Below are 22,470 nucleotides of genomic sequence, written 5' to 3'. Positions count from 1 at the left end.
GCATCATGTCATCTGCAAACAGTAATAGTTTTACTACTTCTTTTTCAATTTAGATTTCCTTTGTTTCTTTTTCTTCCCTGATTGTTGCAGCTAGGACTTCCAAAACTATGTTGAATAAAAGTGGTGAGAATGGGCATCCTTGCCTTGTTTCTGATCTTTGAGGAATACCTTCACCTTTTCACCATTGAGTATGATGTTAGTGATGAGATTGTCATATATGGCCTTTATTATGTTGAGTTAGATTCCCTCTATGCCCACTATCTGGAGAATTTTTATTACTTTTAAACCTAGCACTTCTACTTCCTGGACAGAGGAACATGAACGAGGGTATCTATTTCATCATGGATGATAGTGATAGAGCAGGAAACCAAGTTAAGGCCATCAATAAGAGAATGGCTGTTTTAAAAAAAAAGTGTCCAGTAAGTAGAATCGAGAAGTTTAATGGTAATTGTATTTTTAATTTAGTAGATATTTCCAGGTCAATTTTCATATGAATTGTAAAATTTCACATTTCTACAGTGTATAAAAGCACTCTTTTTCCTGCATCCTTGTCACCAGTAGGGCTTTTTGCTCTTTTTCTGCTAGACAAGCTAATAGGGGAGGAGTGAATCTCCTTGATACTTAGCCCTGTCTCTGACAACCAGTGAATCCAAGCATCTTACCCAGTATTTATCATCCTTTTGTATTTAGCTTTTTGTGAATTGTCCATCAATACTCTTTGACCATTTTTATCTTTCATTCATTCATTCACTCTTCTGTTCTCTCTTCCCACTCTCTATTTTGGTTATTTCATGTAAGAACTCTGTGAAAATTTAGATGTCAACTCTTTTCTGTCTTTTCATTAAAAACATTTTTCTCAAATTCTTCATTTATCTGTTGTCATTAACTAATCATATTGTCATTAACCTTTATGATTTATTTTGACATGCAAAAATGACTCATTTTTATACAGTCAAATATGTCTATCTTTTATGGGTTTTGTATCCTGCATTTGTTAAGATTTCCCCTGCCCCTAGATTATTTCTTGAAGTTTTAATATTGTTTTATTTTTAGCATTTAAGTCTCTAGTCTGTCTGGAAATCATCTGCATATATGTATATGAGTAGATAACCAACTGTGCTAGCATTGTTTATTAAATCTAACCTTTCCCTCTGGATAACTGAATAAGCTACTATCTCTGCTGTATAAAATTATATATATGTATAATCTTTAGTTTATCTAAGTATTCTCTTTTATTTTCCATTGATTTGTTTATCCCCTTGTTAATGTAATTTTGATTCTATTAACAGTAGATTTTTGTTGTATGTTCTTATATCTGATAAAATAATTTCCCCTTACAATTCATTTATAGTTTAGCTTTCTTGACTACTTTAGGCATATATTCTTATTTGTTTATACACATTTATTGTTACTAGTTATCCCCTAATGCCTACTGGGATTCCAACTGCAATCTCATTAATTTATAAATTATTTTAGAAAGTATTAGCTTATTACAAGTCATATTCAATGGAGAAGTTCGTAAAGACCAGACTCACACTGATGGGGATAGGCTAAAGTGTTGCAGCCAAACTCTTTTTGTTGTACTTCGCTTTATTGTGCTTTGCACGTATTACACTTTTTACACATCGAAGGTTTGTGGTTAGTCTGCACCAGGCAAGTCTGCTGGTTCCATTTTTCCAACAGCATTTACTTACTTCATGTCTCTGTGTCACATCCGGGTAGTTCTTGCAATATTTCAAACTTTTTAATTAATATTGTTATGGTGATCTGTGATCTTTAATGTTACTATTGCAAAAAGATTATGATTCTCTGAAGTCTCAGATGATGGTTAGGATTTTTTAGCAATACAGTATATTTAATTAGCTTTACATTAATTACAATAAAGTAACTTAATTTAGTATTTATTAAATACCTTAATTTAATTAAGGTATATACATTGTTTTTTAGACATAATGTTTTTGCACACTTGGTAGACCACCGTATAGTATAAACATAACTTTTAGATGCACTGGAAAACCAAAAAATTTGTATGACTCCCTTTATTGGTATATTCGCCTTATTGCAGTGGTCTGGACCCAAACCACAATATCTCCAAGGTACGCCTGTAATGTGTGCTTTTCCTGCCAAGTTAAGCTTAAGGCTGTGGTTAGAACACCAAGTGAAGGAGAAGAAGGAAGGAAAGCCACTAGCAGCTGTGGAGAAGCCACTGAATAGTCAGGCTCTGTCCTCAGGCCTTTGCATGGTGTCTCACACAGCACAGCAGCATCTTGGTCACAGTCAGGAAACACCCAGGCCTCTTGGACCCCAGAGCCCACCAGCTTGCACTCTGTCAGAAGCCTTTACAACCACATAATTTTATATCTGCACCTAATATAAATTAAAAACTCTTTCTGGGGGTTGGTTTGAAGATTTCATGGCTCAAGTATTTGAAAACAGGAAATGCTGTTTGGGGGGAACAGGTCAGAAATGCTCTGTGTGGTTTGCCTGTGTGCTTTGAACACCTGCCACCTGCCACAGTTTAACCTATCCTTGTCCACTAAGCTCCCTGTTCCAGGAAAATGTACCCACCCCAAACCAGAGGGATTCCTTTTCCTTCTTAACTCCCATGGCCCTTCACTTTCTCTGATAACATTTATCACACCCTTTATTGCCTTATGGGTAATTATCCTTCTTTGTACCACTTTTACCAAATTGAGCATATGTCTTGTGATTGTTTGGGTGCTGGGAACACAGTGGTGAACAGATGATGGGTTTATCATTATTTCCCACACTAAGCTTCATGCCCATGACCCAAATGTTATTCCTTTGAGTTTAGAGAATTCTTCATAGTGACTCGTACATCAAATATTTTCATCCAATGTTTGGTGAGTGAGTGAATGTATGATAGAGATTAGGCCATTAGAAATAATAATTCTGGTTGGAAATTGATTTTTTTCAGTTCTACATCAGTCAATTATCACTTTTTTTCCTACTTATAAAATTTTTTGAATACACTGTATACGTTGCTTTTCCCCCAAATGTCCTTGTTCAGAATTTTCCTAGTTAGCCAGAATTATTTTCCATTAAATAAATAAATATTTGTATTTCCCCTGCTATATTTTAGGAACCATAATAAGCATTGGGGATAAAATGGGGATCAAGAATAAACCCACATCAATAGAATTGCTGTTTAAAAAAATGGAAGTGGGTATGTTTTCCTCCAAATAGCATGTAGGCAAAATATTTTTTAACCTAAAATATTGAGCTCTAACTTATAAAACATGTAGAGAGGTTAGTCAGGAGCCTAAAATAGATTTAATATTTGATATATTTATTTATTTATTTTTTTGTCTTTTTGCTATTTCTTTGGGCCACTCCTGAGGAATATGGAGGTTCCCAGGCTAGGGGTCGAATCGGAACCGTAGCCACCGGCCTACGCCAGAGCCACAGCAATGAGGGATCTGAGCCGCGTCTGCAACCTACACCACAGCTCATGGCAACGCCGGATCATTAACCCACTGAGCAAGGGCAGGGACTGAATCCACAACCTCATGGTTCCTAGTCAGATTCGTTAACCACTGTGCCACGACGGGAACTCCTGATACTTATATTTAAATTGAGAAGTCATTGAGCATATCTCTGAATATTCTAGATTTGTGGACTCAGTATTCATAATTAGAAAGATAGGGGAATAAACCAGAAATAATTAGTACTCCCAATGCCTACTACTGGAGAGTAACAAACTTTTAAAGAATGAATTCTGCCAGTATAACCCAGTTTTCTTCAATAATGTAATGAAATAAACATTTATTTTAAATTTAGACATTTAATTGTGTCTTGCCTTATATACTTACCAGTCCGCTAGGAAGATGGCTCTAGATGAACACTTACACATTAATTTAATCAGAAACTGTATGAATTTACATTGATCAGGTCCACATTCATTTACTAGACAAATGTTTACTGAGCATATACAATATGCCAAGCACATATTCTTGCACTATTCTAGGTACTCCAGATACAGCAATGAACAAAACAAAGATTCCTATTCTTATGACACTTATATTCTATTTCGGGACCAATGGTGGAGACAGCAAATAAAGCATAAACATAATAAATAAGCAAATTATATAACATGATAAAAGGTAATAAGTGCTATGGGAAAATAATAGAGTAGATTAAGGGGATTCAAGAATGCTGGAAGCCAGGGGGTGAGGGCAGTCTAAAATAAGGTTATATACTACATGTGCACACAATTAAACAGGGGAAACTACACACAGCCTAAAACTTAAGAAATGTGGAGTTGCAGAGTGCCATCAAAGGAGATTCAAAAATTAGGTATGGTGCTGGAAAATAAAAACTGTTAAGGAAAATTAGAGATACTTGTATTACACAGCTTGAAAGAAAAGGTCTGAGAAGACACAATAATGACTTTCCAGTGGTATTTCTAACTCCACCAAAGATGCTTAAAGAAAACAGATGGACTAACAACAACAACAACAAAATGCTACTTGTAGAAATGTTCTCAACTGTAACCTGAGAAATGTAGGTCACCCATGAGGGAGAACTGTCTGAGGATGAGAACTCTAAAATGTGATGGACGGAAAGACGGAGGGAATGTCTTCTGGATGACTTGAACGGGGTGAGTTTTGATTGTAAACCCACCCATCAAGTGTGCTATCTAATAAATATTAGCCTTTAGTCTTATCAATAATGATCATAGGTCTGGAATAATTTATATGATGTTTCAGTTATTAAATAAATAAATACTTCCCTCCTAGTAGAGACATTAACTAGAGATTAAAAGCCTATTCTAGTTACGATTTCATCATGTCTTCTTTAGTGGTAAAAATACCATTAAGAACTGTGAACACCGAATAGGTATTTATTTATAACCTCTAACTCTAACACATCAACGTCAAAAATATACGCAAGTGTCCTCCCTTCCCCCTCTCCACTACATGCATTCAGAAGCTCTGAAACTTACAACAGAGGAATTGAGGTTTTTCTTTTCATTTCCTCTTTCTCTGTTTTATCATAAGGGAATGAGATCATTGGGCCAATTCTTGCAAAGAGTTCCATGGAATGAGTTAATTGCATCACCTAATTCAAGTCTAAAGCAACCACTGCAATTGTTTACAATAGGAACAGGAGGCACCTCCATCCATCAAGTATTTTAGCTGTTTTTAATTTGGGGGAGCGCGTAAGAGAGGGGTGAACAATTTTCTGCTATAAATATAGCAGATTGTTGTAAGGCTGTATCCTGTTTGGAAATGATCTCATCTAATATGTCCGTTAGTGGTTAGCCACTCTAAGCAGGACTATTATGATACCGCCTTGTTGTTAGAGAGCCCTCCAAGTTAAAGCCACAAGGATTCCTCACTGCCCATAGGGCAGGGTTTATGAGTGAGATATAATTGTCAAGGGTCTTCAACTCTAGCCTTAATCCATATAGAAACTTGTTGCAAGTCATCCTATTTCTTATTTTTGTGCATTGTTGTGATCCGAGGATTGTTCTAGTGGATGAACTGTGTTATGTGTGTAATGATGAATTAGAGATAGTCAGATTTTTTCCTTCTTGATTGACCTAAAGTAGGAATGATCTGAATACATCTCCTTTGTAATGACATTGCTTGAATTGGGTTCACATGTGCAGTGGCATGCTCTCTTTTATTGCCTCCTACCTCTGTCACCACTCAGATAAATAATGTAATTTAAACCATGGACATTTAGAACTATGCAGTCTAATATGGTAGCCACTAGCCACATATGGTTTCTGATAATTTGAAATGTAGATAGTTTGAAATGAAATGTGCTGAAAGTATAAAATACACACCAGATTTCAAAGAGTCCAAAAAAAAAGAATGTAAAACTACCTCATTAATAATTTTTCTATTGCTTACATATTTTAGATATATTGATTTAAATAAAATTTATTCTTGGAGTTCCCTGGTAGCCTAGTGGTTAAAGACTTGGCATTGTCACTGCTATGGCTTGGGTTCAATCCTTGACCCAGGAACTTTGGCATGCTGCAGGCAGTCACACACACACACACAAAATTTTTTTTAAAATCTACACATATATATTACTTTTATTAAAATTAACTTTCTTTTTACTTTTATGATGTGACTACTATAAAATTTAAACTAGCATATGTGGCTTTCATTACATTTCTCCTGATTAGCGCTGGTCTAGAGTCTCTGCCCTACCACTTTCCCTTCTATTACCCTGCGGGAGGTCTTTAAAACCAGTATTGGTTACTTTCTGCAGCCCAAGGAAAGATCTGCTTCTGTGTGTGTGTATTTGAGTGTGTGTACATGCGAGTGCATGTGTGGGTTTGATGGGGCTGGATAAGGAACAAAGGAAGGAAAGAGAAAGGAGCGGTTTTAACCAGCTTTGGTCTGAGATGTCCCCACATGAAGTCAGGAAGGAGCGGGAGCAGAGCACGAGTTAATTCCCCATCAGGCAGCTTTGTTCTCTCATAGAGGGTGAATCCCTGCGACATTAGGCTCATCTGAATTCAAATGTAAATACACACCTCGTACAGAAGCAAACAGGCTCGGAAATTATCATCGTTGTCACTTTCCTTAGTCAACAGAGATAATCAAGAACTGGATCTATATCTCAATTGGTAGTTCTCATTTGGACAAAGGATGTAATGTGTTTTGTTCTTTAGCATTTTATAAAAGAGAAATTTCTGGCTGAGATAGAATCTTTTAATGATTTTATAGTTTAGACACAAACACCCAAACCAAAATGATGGTGTTCCTGGAGAAGTAGACAATTTCGTAAATCACAGTGCTTTTGTTGTTCTATTACGAGATATCAGGCAGATTCTCCTTTTTCAAGAAAAAAAATTTTTCTCTCTTCCTACACCCTTTTAGTCTTTAAAAAAATTTTTATTGAAGTATCATTGATTTATGCTGTTGTGCTGATCTCTTCTATGCAGCAAAGTGGTTCAATTATACAAATATATATTGCTTTTCATATTCTTTTCTATTATGGTTTATCACAGGATATTGAGTAGAGTTCCCTGTGCTATATATAGTAGGACTTTGTTGTCTATCCTATATATTATAATTTGCATCTACTAATCCCAGGCTACCAATCCTTCTCTCCCCCTCTTTCTCTCCTCGTTGACAACCACAAGTCTGTTCTCTATGTCTGTGAGTCTATTTCATAGATATGTTCATTTGTGTCATATTTTAGATTCCACATATAAGTGATCTCATATGGTATTTGACTTTTTCTTTCTGACTGGCCTCACTTAGTATGAGAATCTCTAGGTCCATCCATGTTGGTTCAAATGGCATTATTTCATTCTTTTTTATGACTGAGTACTATTCCATTGTGTATATATACCACATCTTCTTTATCCATTCATCTGTTGATGGGCTTTTAGGTTGTTTTTATGTCTTAGCTATTGTGGATAGTGCTGCTATGAACACAGGGGTGCATGCATCTTTTCAAATTATAGTTTTGTCTGAATATATGCCCAGAAATGGGATTCCTGAATCATACGGCATATGAAAAAACTATATTTTTAGTTTTTTTGAGGAACTTCCATTCTATTTTCCATAGTGGCTGCACCAATTCGCATTTCCACCAATAGCGTAGGAGGGTTCCCAAAAAGGATATTTTAGAGACCAACCTCATATGACTTGTCTAAGATAATGATTTAACAAATCATTTTTACTGAAGTTTTGTCATAGATCATGAAATGACAAACTTGAGTTTTTTCACTATTGTTGGCTTAAGTAATTAAATACCCAGGTGGTGAACCCAGTGGAAATAACCATAAACTGAACTATTATTCAGATTAATGAAACGGGGAAGGGGAGGGCTAAGAAACTTAGATCTGCGCTAGCCAATAGACTATGTAATGAAAGCAACATATGTATTTTAATATTTTCTAATAGCCGCATTGATTACTTTCTGCAGGCCAGGGAGAGAGAAAGTTCAGTGCAAAGGATAAAATGGTCCTGCAGCCGGAATTTACATCCCCATGTTGGAGCACTGTCAATGGAAAGCACTGTCTGAATGTTGATAAACTAACTATACTCGCCGTTTATCATAGGATTATACTGTTTCACAGCAAGAAAAGGTGACCTCACAGTCAGCCTCTCACTTGAAATGAACTGAAGTACGCCCAAGGTAGCAAAGTAATTCACCTCAAGTCCCACAGCCAAAGTAGAAACAGCACCCAGTTTTATCCCCTCCTGTCCCATGGCTGCCTCTGAATTATGAAATCCTTGATTTCTTCTTTAATTGGTCAATTCAAGAGAGCATTTAGTGCCAGGCCCTGTGCTGTGGCCTTTGGATACAGTGGTGAATGTGACGGTCCTTGTCCTCGAGGACATTATGTCATCTTATGACCTTGTTCAGTTTTCTTGGCAAGCTTAGGATCGTAATAATGGTTTAAAGGACATTTGTGACAAGTCCAAAGAACTCCAAGAGCTGAGGATTTTCCTTCCATTTGTGAAAAGAAAACACTTGAAGGAGGCAGTGAACCATGCTAAACTGTATTTTAAGGAGAGGACAAAAAGCATGACCTCTTCAGTGGAAATCACCCTGGAGGAGTTCCCTCCGTGGCTCAGCGGAAGTGAATCTGATTAGCATCCCTGAGGATGCAGGTTCGATCCCTGGCCTCACTCAGTGGGTTAAGGACCCGCGGCTGCCGTGACCTGCAGTGAAGGTCACAGACGTGGCTCGGATCTGGCGTTGCTATGGTGTAGGCCAGCTGCTACAGCTCCAATTCGATCCCTGAGCTGGGAACCTCCATATGCCGTGGGTACAGCCCTAAAAAGACAAAAAAAAAAAAAAAAGAAAGGGAAAAAAAGAAATCACACTGGCAACTGCTTGGTGGAATGAGGAGCCAGGCTTGAGTTCCTCCCGTCCTGAGGGAGAGAAGGGCTGTTTCACTCACATCAGTTAATTTACAAACACCTCCATTTGGACCTTGCGTTTTGGGACCATGGAGCATGTCATGATTTGGCAGCTGCTGGTGCTCTGAGGTTTTAAGAGACAGACTTCTACAGGACTATTTTGACTCTGGAGAGGCAAATATTGTTCATGGTCATGAGCCGATTGGTAAAAAGCAAACCAAAAAAAAAAAAAGGCGTTAGATCAGCATGGATCTTCCTGAGGATATTAAAACATCTCATAACACGTGAGTCACAAAGTCCCCATAACTCAGTTCTCATTTCCTATGCATTCCCTTCCAGTCATTGCTCACATGGGTCCATATTTCATATTGCTTAATTAGGATGTATGTGTAATTTTATAATTTGGCTTTTGCAATTAAAATTTTCCCTTTTTCCCAAACTACTTTTCTGCACTGTGTCAAAGTCATCATAATTATTATTTTAGAGACTACATAATATTCCATTCGGTAATCCTATCATGTTTTGCTTAAACTTGTTCTTAGTCAAGTTATTAAACAAGATGCTCCTTGGACGTTACTGAAAATCATTGTTAATGCTTCGAGTTTGCATGATAAAATACATACTTATGCTAAGTGTAAAGCCACATTCAGTGAATCCCTTAGTGGGACAGTATATGCTGCTGTGGAATCACAGACCTTCAACCACCCCAACAGCAAGATGCTTTCCTAGTATCTTTTGGCTGAAAACAGTTTTGAAAATTTGGTACATATTGTGGTCTCAGCTAACCCAGAAGTTGAAAAGAACTCTGTTGGCAGCACTGTCCCTTCTTGTAATAGGTCAGGAATGTGGACAGTGTTTTTATTGGTACATGACTGTAGAAGTTCCTATTTTTTATAAAAATGATCTAGCCCTTAAGAACTTGAGGACTAAATTGTATGCTGCCCATCAAACCTAAGGAGTAGGCTGTGGATTAGCCAGGCTTACCTTCCTAATCAGGGCAGGTAATGGGTTCCAGGAGTCTGTGGCTGCCATCCCTACCTAGTTCTTAGGAGAGGAATGCAGCATGGGTCACCTTCATTTTTTCAATATTACAAAATGTTACAAATGTTACAAATAAGGAACTGAGATGTTTTATCCTAGTTAAAAGTAGTCACAACTTCTGTCGTAGTTAGAAGTTTGAAGTAAATTTCGGTTGTTTTTGATATTGAGTCTGCATGGAAGTAGAACTTTTTTCCTGCCTATTACTTTAACCCTCATTTGATGACCCATAAAATGAGTTACATATTCATCTGACCTTGGACAATGACTTAAACTTCTTTGGTTTTCACTTTTTTCCACTTTTCTACCTGCAAATGATTACGTTCGGCTTACCCATCTCATGAGATTGTTGTGAGAATCAAATGAGACATAAACTGTAAAATCATCTGACAAGTGCAAGGTGGATGCTATTATTAATCACTGGTGATGATTAATGATGGTGATGAATGAAAATCCCCAGAAAGCATCATCAGAGAGCACCACACTCTGTGAGTGTGTCAGGTTAGGATATAGTAAGGTGATGCTAGTTAACACCAGTGATTTGTACCCTGATGTAAACCTGGTCAGGTTACTCTGCTCTCTGCCTTGTAGAAATCATGCTTCCACAAATGTGTTCAGAACTCACAATATTAAGATCATCCATAGAATCAGCCAGGAAGAATTTTCCTAATATTTTTGTGTGCTGTGGTGACCAATTAGACTAAGACCCATGTGGGAGTTCCCGTCGTGGCGCAGTGGTTAACAAATCCGACTAGGAACCATGAGGTTGCGGATTTGGTCCCTGGCCTTGCTCAGTGGGTTAACGATCTGGTGTTGCCGTGAGCTGTGGTGTAGGTCGCAGATGCGGCTCAGATCCCACGTTGCTGTGGCTCTGGCGTAGGCTGGTGGCTACAGCTCCGATTCGACCCCTAGCCTGGGAACCTCCATATGGCGCGGGAGCGGCCCAAAGAAATAGCAAAAAGACAAAAAAAAAAAAAAAAAAACCCAAAAAACCCCTGTGCAAATAGTTTTTTGCAGGAAAAATAGAAAAGTGGCATCAAAAATGAAAGACAAGTCTGTGGCTAGAGAAACATTTTTCCTGTGCATCTGAACACTCAGGCTTGCTTTAAATAGTGTCCAGATTGTGTGTTAAGTTTTTGCCTGCAGGGAGTAAGCTGCACAACTCCCCACAATGCCAGTGGGAGACACACGACCCAGTTTTCACCATCTGAGCTGAAATATTACCCTAGTGTGTGCACTGCCACAGTGGCCTGTAAACATTACATAGTGAACTCTTTCTAAAATTCACATTTTAAGGAAGAAACTAGATAGTTTTTTTTTTGTTTTACTTAGGTTCTTGGGTATAATTATTTTTCCTCCCTGAGGCATTTCAGCATCATCTCCACAAATAGTTACAGGAGGATTGGAAGGCAGTTCTGCACTCACTGTCTTAGAAACAAATCTCACTGACATCAAGCCACGTATGTTTATCCTGGCAGATTGGAAATGATTGATTGTATCACTGTTCTCTTAGCCTGACTCTGCCCAGGGATCTAAGACACATGGGGGGATGGACAAACACTCTCAGGCCCATGGGAGGCATACTCAGTGAACCTAGCTTTAGGGCACAGAATATCTTCTGGATATTTGGAAAGGAACTACTCCTTCCTTCCTTATCAGGAGTTCGATAACACCATTCTTACCTTTGCAGAAGATGAAAGCATAGGTCGTTTTAATTTTTTTAAGGCTTGGAAAAAATTAAAATAGAGAAATTAAGGTCGTATATGTTAACGAAAAGAAGGATGTCACAGAAGTGAATACCAATAATCATAATAATAAGAAAAATAAACCCAAACAAACAAAAAAACAGGAAATGAGGTTCTCCGGGGATTGCATCTGAGGATTTATGTCCAGACAATGGTGACTGCTCCTGAAGTGAAGGGGGTTCTGTTCCATGGGTTGAGTTCAAGTTGTGTGAGCTGCCCAAAGTGGCTCCTTATCCACATACCTTTGATAATGCTTCAGCATAGCACTATTTTTTTTTTTTTTGGTTATGCCTGTGGATTGTAGAAGTTCGAAGGCTGGGGATCAAACCCCAGCCACAGCAGTAACTCTAGCCGCTGCAGTGGCAATACCAAGTCTTTAACTGCTTGGCCACCAGGGAACTCCCATAGTACTATGTTTATACATCACTTTGAGTAAGTGGAAGGGTTCATTTGTGTTAAATATGTGAGCAGTTGATGGAGGGAATATTTCTTAACCTAATAATGAGGAAATGCTGCCATCAAGACCCTAAGCTTTCAAGAGCCAGAGACTTCTACTGTATCTGCTTCTCTATGTAAATTTTTTCCCCTCAAAATTTGGTCTGTAAACCACCTGCAAAAGAATCACCTGCAGAGCTTGTTTAAATGCAGATTCCTAAGCCCAATCGCAGACCTGCTGAATAGGAATCTCTGGGGCAAGGCCAAGAGTCTTATTTTTAATAGGCACTTTAGGTGATTCTGATGTTTGAGAATCACTCCCCTAATGCTGAGTGAGGGAGTGGTTCTCAAAGGGTGCCTTGGACTCGAAGCATCAGCATCACCTGGGAGCTTGTTAGAAATGCTAATTCATGAGCCCTAGTCCAGACCTGCTGAATCAGAACTCCTAGGCTGGGGCCCAGCAATCTGTTTAGCAAGACTTCTCGTGGGATTCTGATGCTCACCAAGTCTGAGAAGCACTGGGGTGAGCCCATCTATGCCCTTGAGTAGCTTTTTACAACAGTAGGGAAGGGGCTAATTCAGAGAATCTAATTCATTTGCAATGCTTGGGTTTTGTTTGTAATCAAGAAATCTCAGTTTAGAAAGAACATTATAAAGAGATGTAATTCCGCCTTCTCTCTAGTATTTGAATCCCTCCCTTCCTCTTTTATCTTCCTTCATTTCTTTTCCCTCTTTTTCTTTCTTATGTGCCAGGCACTGGACTAGGGATTAAGGATGCAATGATGAATGCAAAAAGCAGTCCCCTGTCCTCTTAGAGCTTACAGACTGGGAGAAAGGCATATTCAAGCGATTATGCTGACAACTGTTAAATTGGAATTGTTCTAAGTGCAATGGTGAGGAGGTACACAATGTCATGATAATGTAAAATAGAGAGATTTAAGCAATTCTGTACACCTTCTGCAAGGTAACTCAGTCCTGATGGAGCACTGCTTCTTCGAGAGGGACTTTTGACTTCCTACTGGAACCTATTTCACTCTAAGATAGATCTAAATGTTAGAAATGTGTTCCCTGTGTTGAGTCAAGGTCTGCCACACTCTGCTTTGGATCATACTCTTCTGACTCCAGTATCTGACCCTGCATGGAACAAATCCTGTCCTCTTTTGCACTGTAGATCTTCACACAGATGAAGACTTCTTCCCTCTAGATTCTTTATTTCTAAAGCTATGAGGTTCCTCAGTTACTTGGCCTTCTTCAGAAGTACTCCACCTTTTTGTCTTCATTTTTTAAAATTTTTGTAAAATATTCTGCATGAGCTGGAAATGTGTGATGATAAGCTTAGAAGAGTTCCATTTATAACTGCCCTTACCCGTGGTATATTCCCTATTCTTGTGGTCCAACCTCACGTGCTTTTTTTTTTTTTTGTCTTTCTCTGACTTTAAAAACATTTTTTACTATAGTATGTCAATTTCTGCTGTAGAGCAAAGTGACCTAGTTATACATATATATACATTCTTTTTCTCACATCATCCTCCATCGTGTTCCATCACAAGTGGTTACGTATAATAATGTGCTATAACAGCAGGATCTCATTGCTTATCCACTCAAAATGGGATAATTTGTATCTACTAACCTCAAACTCCCAGTACATCCCCCTCCCTCCCCCTCTCTCTTGGCAATCACAAGTCTGTTCTCCATGTCCATGAGTATCTTTTCTGTAGATAGGTTCATTTGTGCCATATATTAGATTCCAGATATAAGTGATATCATATGGTATGTGTCTTTCTCTTTCTGACTTACTTCACTCAGTATAAGAGTCTCCAGTTCCATCCATGTTACTGCAAATGGCATTATTTTGTTCCTTTTTTGCTGCTAAGTAGTATTCCACTGTGTATATGTACCACATCTTCTTAATCCAGTCATCTGTTGATGGACATTTAGGTTGTTTCCATGTCTTGACTATTGTGAATTGTGCTGCAATGAACATACGGGTGCATGTATCTTTTTCAATAGAAGTTTTCTCCAGATATATAATCAGGAGTGGGATTGCTGGATCATATAGCAGTTCTATATTTAGTTTTCTGAGGTACCTCCATACTGTTTTCCATAGTGATTATACCAGTTTACATTCCCACCAATAGTGAAGGAGGGTTCCCTTTTCTCCACATCCTCTCTAGCATTTGTTGTTTGTGGATTTACTTACGATGGCCATTCTGACCAGTGTAAAGTGATACGTCATTGTAGTTTTGATTTGCATTTCTCTAATAATTAGTGATTTGAGCTTTTTTTCATGTGCCTGTTGGCCATCTGTATGTATTCTTTGGAAAAAATGTCTATTCAGGTCTTCTCCCATTTTTCAATTGCATTTTTTGTTTTTTTGCTGTTGAGCTGTATGAGTTGTTTATATATTTTGGAGATTAAGCCCTTATCAGTTGCATCACTTGAAACTAGTTTCTCCCATTCCATAGGTTGTCTTTTTTATTTTTTATGGTTTCCTTTGCTGTGCAAAAGCCTGTCAGCTTGATCAGGTCCAATTGGTTTATTTTTGTTTTTATTTCTATTGCTTTGGGAGACGGACTTAAGAAAGCATTTGTGAGGTTGATGTCAGAGAATGTTTTGCCTATATTGTCTTCCAGGAGTTTTAAGGTGTCATGTCTTATGTTTAAGTCTTTAAGACATTTTGAGTTTATTTTTGTGCATGATGTAAATGTGTGTTCTTGATTCATTGACTGACATCCAGTTTTCCCAGCACCACTTGCTGAAGAGATTGTTTTTTTTCCCATTTTATGTTCTTGCCTCCTTTGTTGAGGATTAATTGACCATTGGTGTCTGGGTTTATTTCTGGGTCCTCTGTTCTAGTCCATTGGTCTGTGTGTACCAGTACCACACTGTTTTGATTACTGTAGCTTTGTAATATTGTCTGAAGTCTCGGAGAGTTATGCCTCCTCCTTCCCACCCCCCAACCCCCAGGATTGCTTTGGAAATTCTGGGTCTTTTATGGTTCCATATAAATTTTTGGATTGTTTGTTCTAGTTCTGTGAAAAATATTGTGGGTAATTTAATAGGGATGGTATAGAATCTGTAGATTGCTTTGGATAGTATGGCCATTTTAACAATATTAATTCTTCCAGCCCAGGAGCATGGAATATCTTTCCATTTCTTTGAATCCTCTTTAATTTCCTTGAAAAATGTTTTCTAGTTCTCAGCATACATGTCTTTCACCTCCTTGGTCAGGTTTATTCTAGATATTTAATTTTTGGGGGGTGTGATTTTAAAAGGTATTGTATTTTTATACTCCTTTTCTAATATTTCATTGCTAGTATACAGAAATGCAACCAATTTCTGAATGTTAATCTTATATCACCTTCTTTGTGTACAACTGTATTACACCACTGAGCTCATAGTTAAATGAAACCCTGAGGTTATTCCTATCTCTCTCTCTCTCTCTCTCTCTCTCTCTCTCTCTCTCTCTCTCTCTCTATCTATCTATCTATCTATCTAACAATCTATCTAATCTATCCTTCTATCTGTTTGTCTGTCTGTCTATGTATTACCTTTTCCAAGTTATTGAAAATATTTTCCTCTAGGATGTCAGTAACATCAGCCCTTTAACCAGCACTCACCATTTAGGTTAACTATTTGACTATGTTTATTTGGATTATCAACTAATTTGAATTTCTTCCTTGTGTCAATCAAAATCACACAAGATTATAATATTTGCCTTGCTAAAATCTAGATAGTGGATGTCTCCAAAGCCAATGGTAGCTATTTTACTAATCTACTGTGACTATCTAAAAGAAATGAGGTTAGTTTGTCTGTTAGTTTGTCTTCACTTTTTTAGTAACCACCACTTCCTTTTCTGTTGACAGTCTTTTTTCTTTTTTTTCTTTCTTTCTTTTTTTTTTTTTTGTCTTTTTACCTTTTCTAGGGCCACACCCATGGCACACAGAAGCTCCCAGGCTAGGGGTCTAATTGGAGCTGTTGCTGCCAGTCTACGACACAGCCAGCCACAGCAATGCAGGATCCTAGCCGCATCTACACCTACACTACAGCTCATGGCAACGCCAGATCCTTAACCCACCAAGCAAGGCCAGGGATCGAACCCTGGCCTCATGGTTCCTAATCAGATTCATTAACCACTGAGCCACGATGGGAACTCCCTTTTTTTTTTTAAACTTTTATTATATTTTGAAGTGTCTACCAGGGGAGGGGAAAAAGTCCTAGAAAAGTCATTGCAGAAAGTCCTTGTGTTCTATTGCGTAACTTTTTTACAAAAAGTTTCTGGAGGTATAGTTGATTTACACTATCATGTTAGTGTCAGTATACAGCAAAGTGATTCAGTCATGTATATACATATACCCATTCTTTTTCATAATGTTTTCCCATACAGGGGTCACTCTGCCGTGGGGATAAAATATCTGTTTCACAAACAGTTTTATTTAGAAAACAAAACAAAAAAAATTAAAAAAAAAATAAACTTCATTTTAACCTTGAAAAAAAATTTTACATGCTTTGAAATGATGGAGTTCCCTGTGCTATACAGTAGGTCATAGTTGGTTATCTATTTTATTTATAGTAGTGTGTGTATGTTAATTCCAAACTCCTAATTTATCCCTCCCCTCATGTTTCCCCTTTGGTAACCGTGAGTTTGATTTTGAAACCTGTGAGTCTGTTTCGTAAATAAGTTCATTCATACCATTGTTTAAATTAGATTCCATTTACAAGTGATATTACATACTATGGAATATTAGCCATAAAAAAGAATTAAATAATACCATTTGCAGCAACATGGATGGACCTAGAGATTATCATACTAAGTCAAATAAATCAAAGACAAATGTATGATATCACTTATATGTAAACAGCCTTTTAATATTTATTGACAAGTCAAGAATTCATTAGATGCATTGATTTTAGATGTCTGAGGCACATAGTTTTTCTCTGTGGTTAAATTATATCAAAACAATAGAAACACCTTTCCTGCATCTATTTAAGAAGTCTTTTATATCCTCAGAGTAAGTTCTTTTATCTTTTTTTTTTTTTTTTTGGTCTTTTTGTCCTTTTAGAGCTGCACCTGTGGCATATGGAAGTTCCCAGCCTAGGGGTCGAATTGGAGCTGTAGCTGCCAGCCTACACCAAAGCCACAGCAATGCAGGATATGAGCCGCATCTGCAACCTACACCACAGCTCACAGCAATGCCAGATCCTTAACCCACTGAGCAAGGCTGGGGATTGAACCGATAACCTTAGGGTTCTTAGTTGGATTCATTGCTGCTGCGCCTTGATGGGAACTCCTATCTTTGTATTTTCATCTGGAGCAACACCGTTATAATTCACCCTTGGGTCTCTGGATCTCCAGGAGGAGGGTGTTCTTTCTTGGCTTATTACTCTTCTTTTCCTGGTAGGTCTGTGCTCACTAACACAGATATGACGTGGTCAGTGAATGAATTATTTTACTCTGGGAGTTTACAAAATACAATTTAGGCACATCTAAGTAATCCTTGGGTTTGTACTCATAAGAGTTATTATTTACAGTTTGGCAATAAAGATTCGCTTAAGTTGGTCATGAATATGTTTTTTGATAACAATAAAAACTGTTATTATTGTTTTATTAGAACAAACATCATTCACTTTTAGTTCCAATGAGAGGTTTTCTCTTGTATTTAATAATTCGTGTCACATTTTGTCTGGCCCTCAATCCGCTGACTAATTAAATGAGTGGCTTGGATTAAATGATCCCTATAGTATAGTCAATTATATGATTCTAAACTTTGAGAAGGAAATGAAATTTTTTTTGTCTTTTTTTTTTTTTTTTTTTTTTTTTTAGGGCCACACACATGGCATATGAAAGTTCCCAGGCTAGGGACTGAATCGGAGCTACAGCTGCCGGCCTGCACGACAGCCACAACTCACAGCAACACCAGATCCTTAACCCACTGAGTGAGGTTAGGGATCGAACCTACATCCTCATGGATACTAGTTGGGTTTGCTACTGCTGAGCCATGATGGGAACTCACATGGAAATGAAATTTTAAAAAATTTTAAAGCCAAGCCACAATATACACTCACACACACACACACACACACGCACATGCACGCACACATGCACACATGTGCATGTAAAATGGTTGTAAAATGGTTGAAATCTGAAAAGGTGGCTAGATTGCATCAATGTCAATTTTCTGCTTGTGATATTGTACTATAGTTTTTGCAAGATATCCCCATTAGGGAAAAATGGATGAGGATATATTAGATATCTCTGTATTATTTCTTATAAAAACATGAATCTACAATTATCTCGAAATAGAAAATTAAAAAATAAAACTATCGAGTGTGATAACACGACATTGGAAGCAAATAGGCTTTGCTTGACCACAAACTGGCTTAAAGAGATTAGTTAGCCTTTCTTAAAAGTCAGTTTCTTTGTCAGCCTTAAAGTGGGAATATGAATTCCTACCTAATGGGATTATCAGAAAGATTGTACGAGATAATGTGTGTAAATATCCCTAGTAGTTCATGTTCCATGATAGTATTCAATAAATCTTGGTTACTTTTCCCAGTGCTGCTTCTCTGCTCTGGAAAAAAAACTAGGACAAGCAGCCTTGCTGCAGCTCTGCTAGAAAAGATGACAGATGACCTGAAGCCGAAGATGGTTTAGAAGTATACATTAGTGAGATGAACCTCATAGCAGTGTAGTGAGTAATGCTGTTACATAACTTTCGCAAGTCACCAGGCAGATCGGCTAACACGGCTTGGCACAGTTTGCTGATAAAATAAAATAACAAGGCAGCTTCCCAACCCATCCCGAGTCAGGGAATCCTAACACAGCAGCCGAAGTCCAAATCCAGAATGACTACGTAGGCCTTGGAGCTTTGGCGTTTCAGTTGACTCAGACATGCAGTACATCTATGTAAGTGGAAAAAAACAAAAGCACTTTCTCTCTGGCTGGCCCCCTGAATAACTGCCCCCGAGGGGCCTGGAGAAGCTTTCTTTCCCTTGCAAAAATCCTTAATCATGTCCCCCACATATAAGTTTTCCATGCAGCTGCACAGATGAGAACTAGGGAGAGACTGAGGAAAACAGACACGTCTTGGTGCTGAAGTTGTGATTGTTGAGTGAATGGCCAAGAGGTGTCTCCCACACGTCTCCTAAAATGTCTAGAGTTTCCCAGGGCTCTGTCCTCACCCTTGATCTGATGAATGTTTTTGTCAGTGAGTTGGACAGAAACACCGAAGGCAAGCCCACCAAATTTTTGAATGATATCAGCATAAAAAGAGGGTCTGGGGACAGAACTACAATTTTTTTAATGATTTTGGCATGCTCCAGGGCACTAAACTGCTCACAGTAAGTTGTAATTTAATAGGGGTGATGTTGAAGCCTGCACGTCAAAATCAAAAGCAGAGTATAGGTTAGGAAAGGCTTAGATTGACAAGGGTTTTATATGAAAAAGATGTAGAGATTTTATTAGACTATAGGAAAGGCAACAGAATGAGCCAACAGAATGATGTGGCTGCATAAAAAAAAAAAAAAAAAGAGTTTAGGGACCAGAAAAAGGTAAGTGATCTTTCTACTTCATGTAAATTGCACTAGTTAGACAATACTCCTTGTGTTGTATTCAGTCTAAGTCCAAATTTAAGAAAGATATTGACAGATTTGAGTCGGTCACCAAGGGAAGGAAGGAAAAAGGTGGGCCAAGTTTTAAAAATCGAAAAACTGTATTGTCAAAGAATGATCGCAGGAAAATAAGGATACTCAGCTATCTTTTAGTTACCATACAGAAAAAGAGTGAACTTGTCTATTTTGCTCTGAAAGGCAGAAGCAGGATTAATGAGAGTCCATGGAAACAGATTTTGGCTCAGCAGAAGGAAAATTTTTCAAATAATTGCAACAGTTTGGTGACAAAAAAGACTACTTCATTAGATCGTGAGCATCTTTTCACTGGAAACATTTAAGCTAGGGCCAGAGGAGTGTCAGTCTGGGATTCTGAAGGCTCCCAGCATTAAACAAGAGCATTGGGTGGGTGACCTTTGAGGTCACTTCTAATTCCCATAGTCCATGATTTAAGTAAGCATGAATGCCAAGGCTGCTTATGACCACTTTTTCAACTCTTGGCTCTGATTCTGACCAGCTGTGTGACCTTCAGCTAAGGAATTAACCATTTCTTCTTCCAGTTTCCTCATCCATCAAACAAAGGAGCTGGATTTAACGATGCGTGAGTTCTCCCCAGTCCACATGCCTCCTTGAGCATCCTTGTAACTATAGCATGTTGGAAACGTAGAGTTCGAGCTGATGCCTACCATGTGTTTCTAAGTTATCTTGCAGGGAGAAGGCTTAAAGACCAAAAACCATTGTTGATTCTGGGGGCCACGGAACTAACCTGATTTCTTGTTGGCAGGAGAATGGGTGATTGAGGTCCTGGAATTTGTTCCCATGGGATCTGTGGCAGGAAGCTGGTTAAAGAACTGATGATCTTGTTTCTCTCAAACACCTGTACATTCTGGCTGAGTTCAGCAGTGCCTTTACAAATGGCTTAGAAGAAATGAAGTTCACGTGACCATTGCAATGTAGTTCTGTCTTTTACAAAGCAAACCATTGTTCTTTATTTCCTTAATGCTCTGGCGGTTGCTGTTGAGCTTTGTTTATGACCATGAGAACCAGTATCCACAAAGCAACTTATTATTTGGCAGATATTGTTCTAAAAGTTTTATACAAATTAATTTAATTACTTTATAAGCTGAAAAAAATCTAATGATGAATCAGTGATTAGAGCCTTTTTACCCTACGGAAAAGGAGTAGTTAAAGTTCAGTTTAAGTCTGTCTTAATGGTAGAATCCAGAAGGCAAATTTGTGCCCTTATTCTTTTAAATTTCATTGCTGATGTTCAGTGTTTGTAATTTCCTTTATGGTCCATTTGATGACTAATACTTTTCTTCTCTGTCTGTATTAAAGTGCTTCATCTTGCACCATTACTACATGCTAGCTTTTCTAGTTCTTTTTTGACTTCTCTCTGACTCCCCCACATCATTCCCTCCAAATCCCATGTCTTCAGTTATTTTTTTTAAAGATCTTTGAAAAAGCAACCATCAGTGGGAATGTCATCCTTTTTATATGTATAGATATAGATGGTATGGACAGAATTTCAGATGCCTCCTCCAGCTCCTGAGGCCAGCTAGGGAAGAAATAAGTAAACTCATGCTTCTTGTCAGGATGTGAAGAACTTAAAACCTCATTCCCAGGCTTGCGGGTCTGGCAATACTCACATCTAAGTACCACATTTTCTTCCATCGCTCTGTTTCCTTAGGTTGGAAATGAAAACAGCTGTTAAAAATAAGAGCACATGAGTCAGTTTTAAATCTTAATGTAGTAATTACAGTTTCCATCTCAGTTGGTCTAGTTCCTCCCAGTATACTGAGCCCCATATCACAGCCCCTTTGTTGTCAATTTTATACCAAGACATTAATTTGTGTTTTCCAAACCTCTGAGATTAAACACTGCATCAGTTGCCAAACCAGAAAAAAAAAATAACAAGGAAGAAAATACTTCGATTTAAAAATCCGATCCTTGGGACATGCCCTTTTTCTGATTTAGATTTTAACCACATCGTTATGTTAATATGAGAAACGTCAGTGACCCTTCCATGTCTTTGAAGGGGGAGGTTCTAACCTTCACACTATCCTCACTGTGAAGAATTTTGCTTGAGTCTTTATAGAGGCTATGTCTTGAGTTGTAGTTTGTCTTTCCCAAGTTCCTGAGACTTACGACCTAGCCAGTTTCAAAAGAGTTATCGGCAATCTATTAATGGTCACCTTTTGAAACAGATTGATCCTCTTTTAATGCTGCTCAGTCCCTGAATCAACCATGAAGTCCTTTTCTGAGCAATCCCACTGGCTAAAGCTCTGAAGTTTCCCCCAGAGAATCCGCTGCCTTCAGCTAACCAAGCAAATATTGCCCTCTTGGTGCAGGTTACATGCTTTATTGGAACGAGAACTTTGTGTCCTGCTGAGGGAGAGGTAGGAGGCAGGAGACTTGGCCTTTTCAGTCCCTTCACTTTGTCCACTTTATTTCCCCTAAGATTTGATTTCTTTATTGTTAGATTAGATTATTTCTAAATTCACTGCCCTGCTAAGATTTCTATAATTTGCTTATCATGGCATCCTCCAAGAGCCTCCAAGAGTTGAAAATTCTCTTGTTCAGTTTGGGATGCTCTGACAAAAATATCATAGTCTTGGAAGTCCAAGACCAAGGCAGTGGCCGATACAGTGTCTGGTGAGAAGGGGTTCGTGGGGGCAGAGAAAGAGCGGGAGGAGGAGAAGAAGAAAGAGAGAGAGGACAGAGAGACCTTTTCTTATAAAGGCTCTAATTCCAACATTAGGGTTCTAACTTCATCACCT

General features: G+C 38.1%; 1 protein-coding gene across 1 annotated transcript in view; it reads left to right on the top strand.

Moving 5' to 3' along the window:
* The window catches only part of NIBAN1 (niban apoptosis regulator 1), a 163,489-nt gene that overhangs the window by 110,421 nt on the left and 30,598 nt on the right, over positions 1 to 22,470 (top strand). The gene's annotated exons all lie outside the window — the stretch shown is intronic.

Source organism: Phacochoerus africanus, chromosome 11 (genome assembly GCF_016906955.1).
Source record: "Phacochoerus africanus isolate WHEZ1 chromosome 11, ROS_Pafr_v1, whole genome shotgun sequence".
In the NCBI taxonomy this organism is placed as follows: domain Eukaryota; kingdom Metazoa; phylum Chordata; class Mammalia; order Artiodactyla; family Suidae; genus Phacochoerus; species Phacochoerus africanus.
The sequence above is the reverse complement of the archived record's forward strand: the minus strand, read 5'-3'. Positions and strand labels throughout refer to the sequence as shown.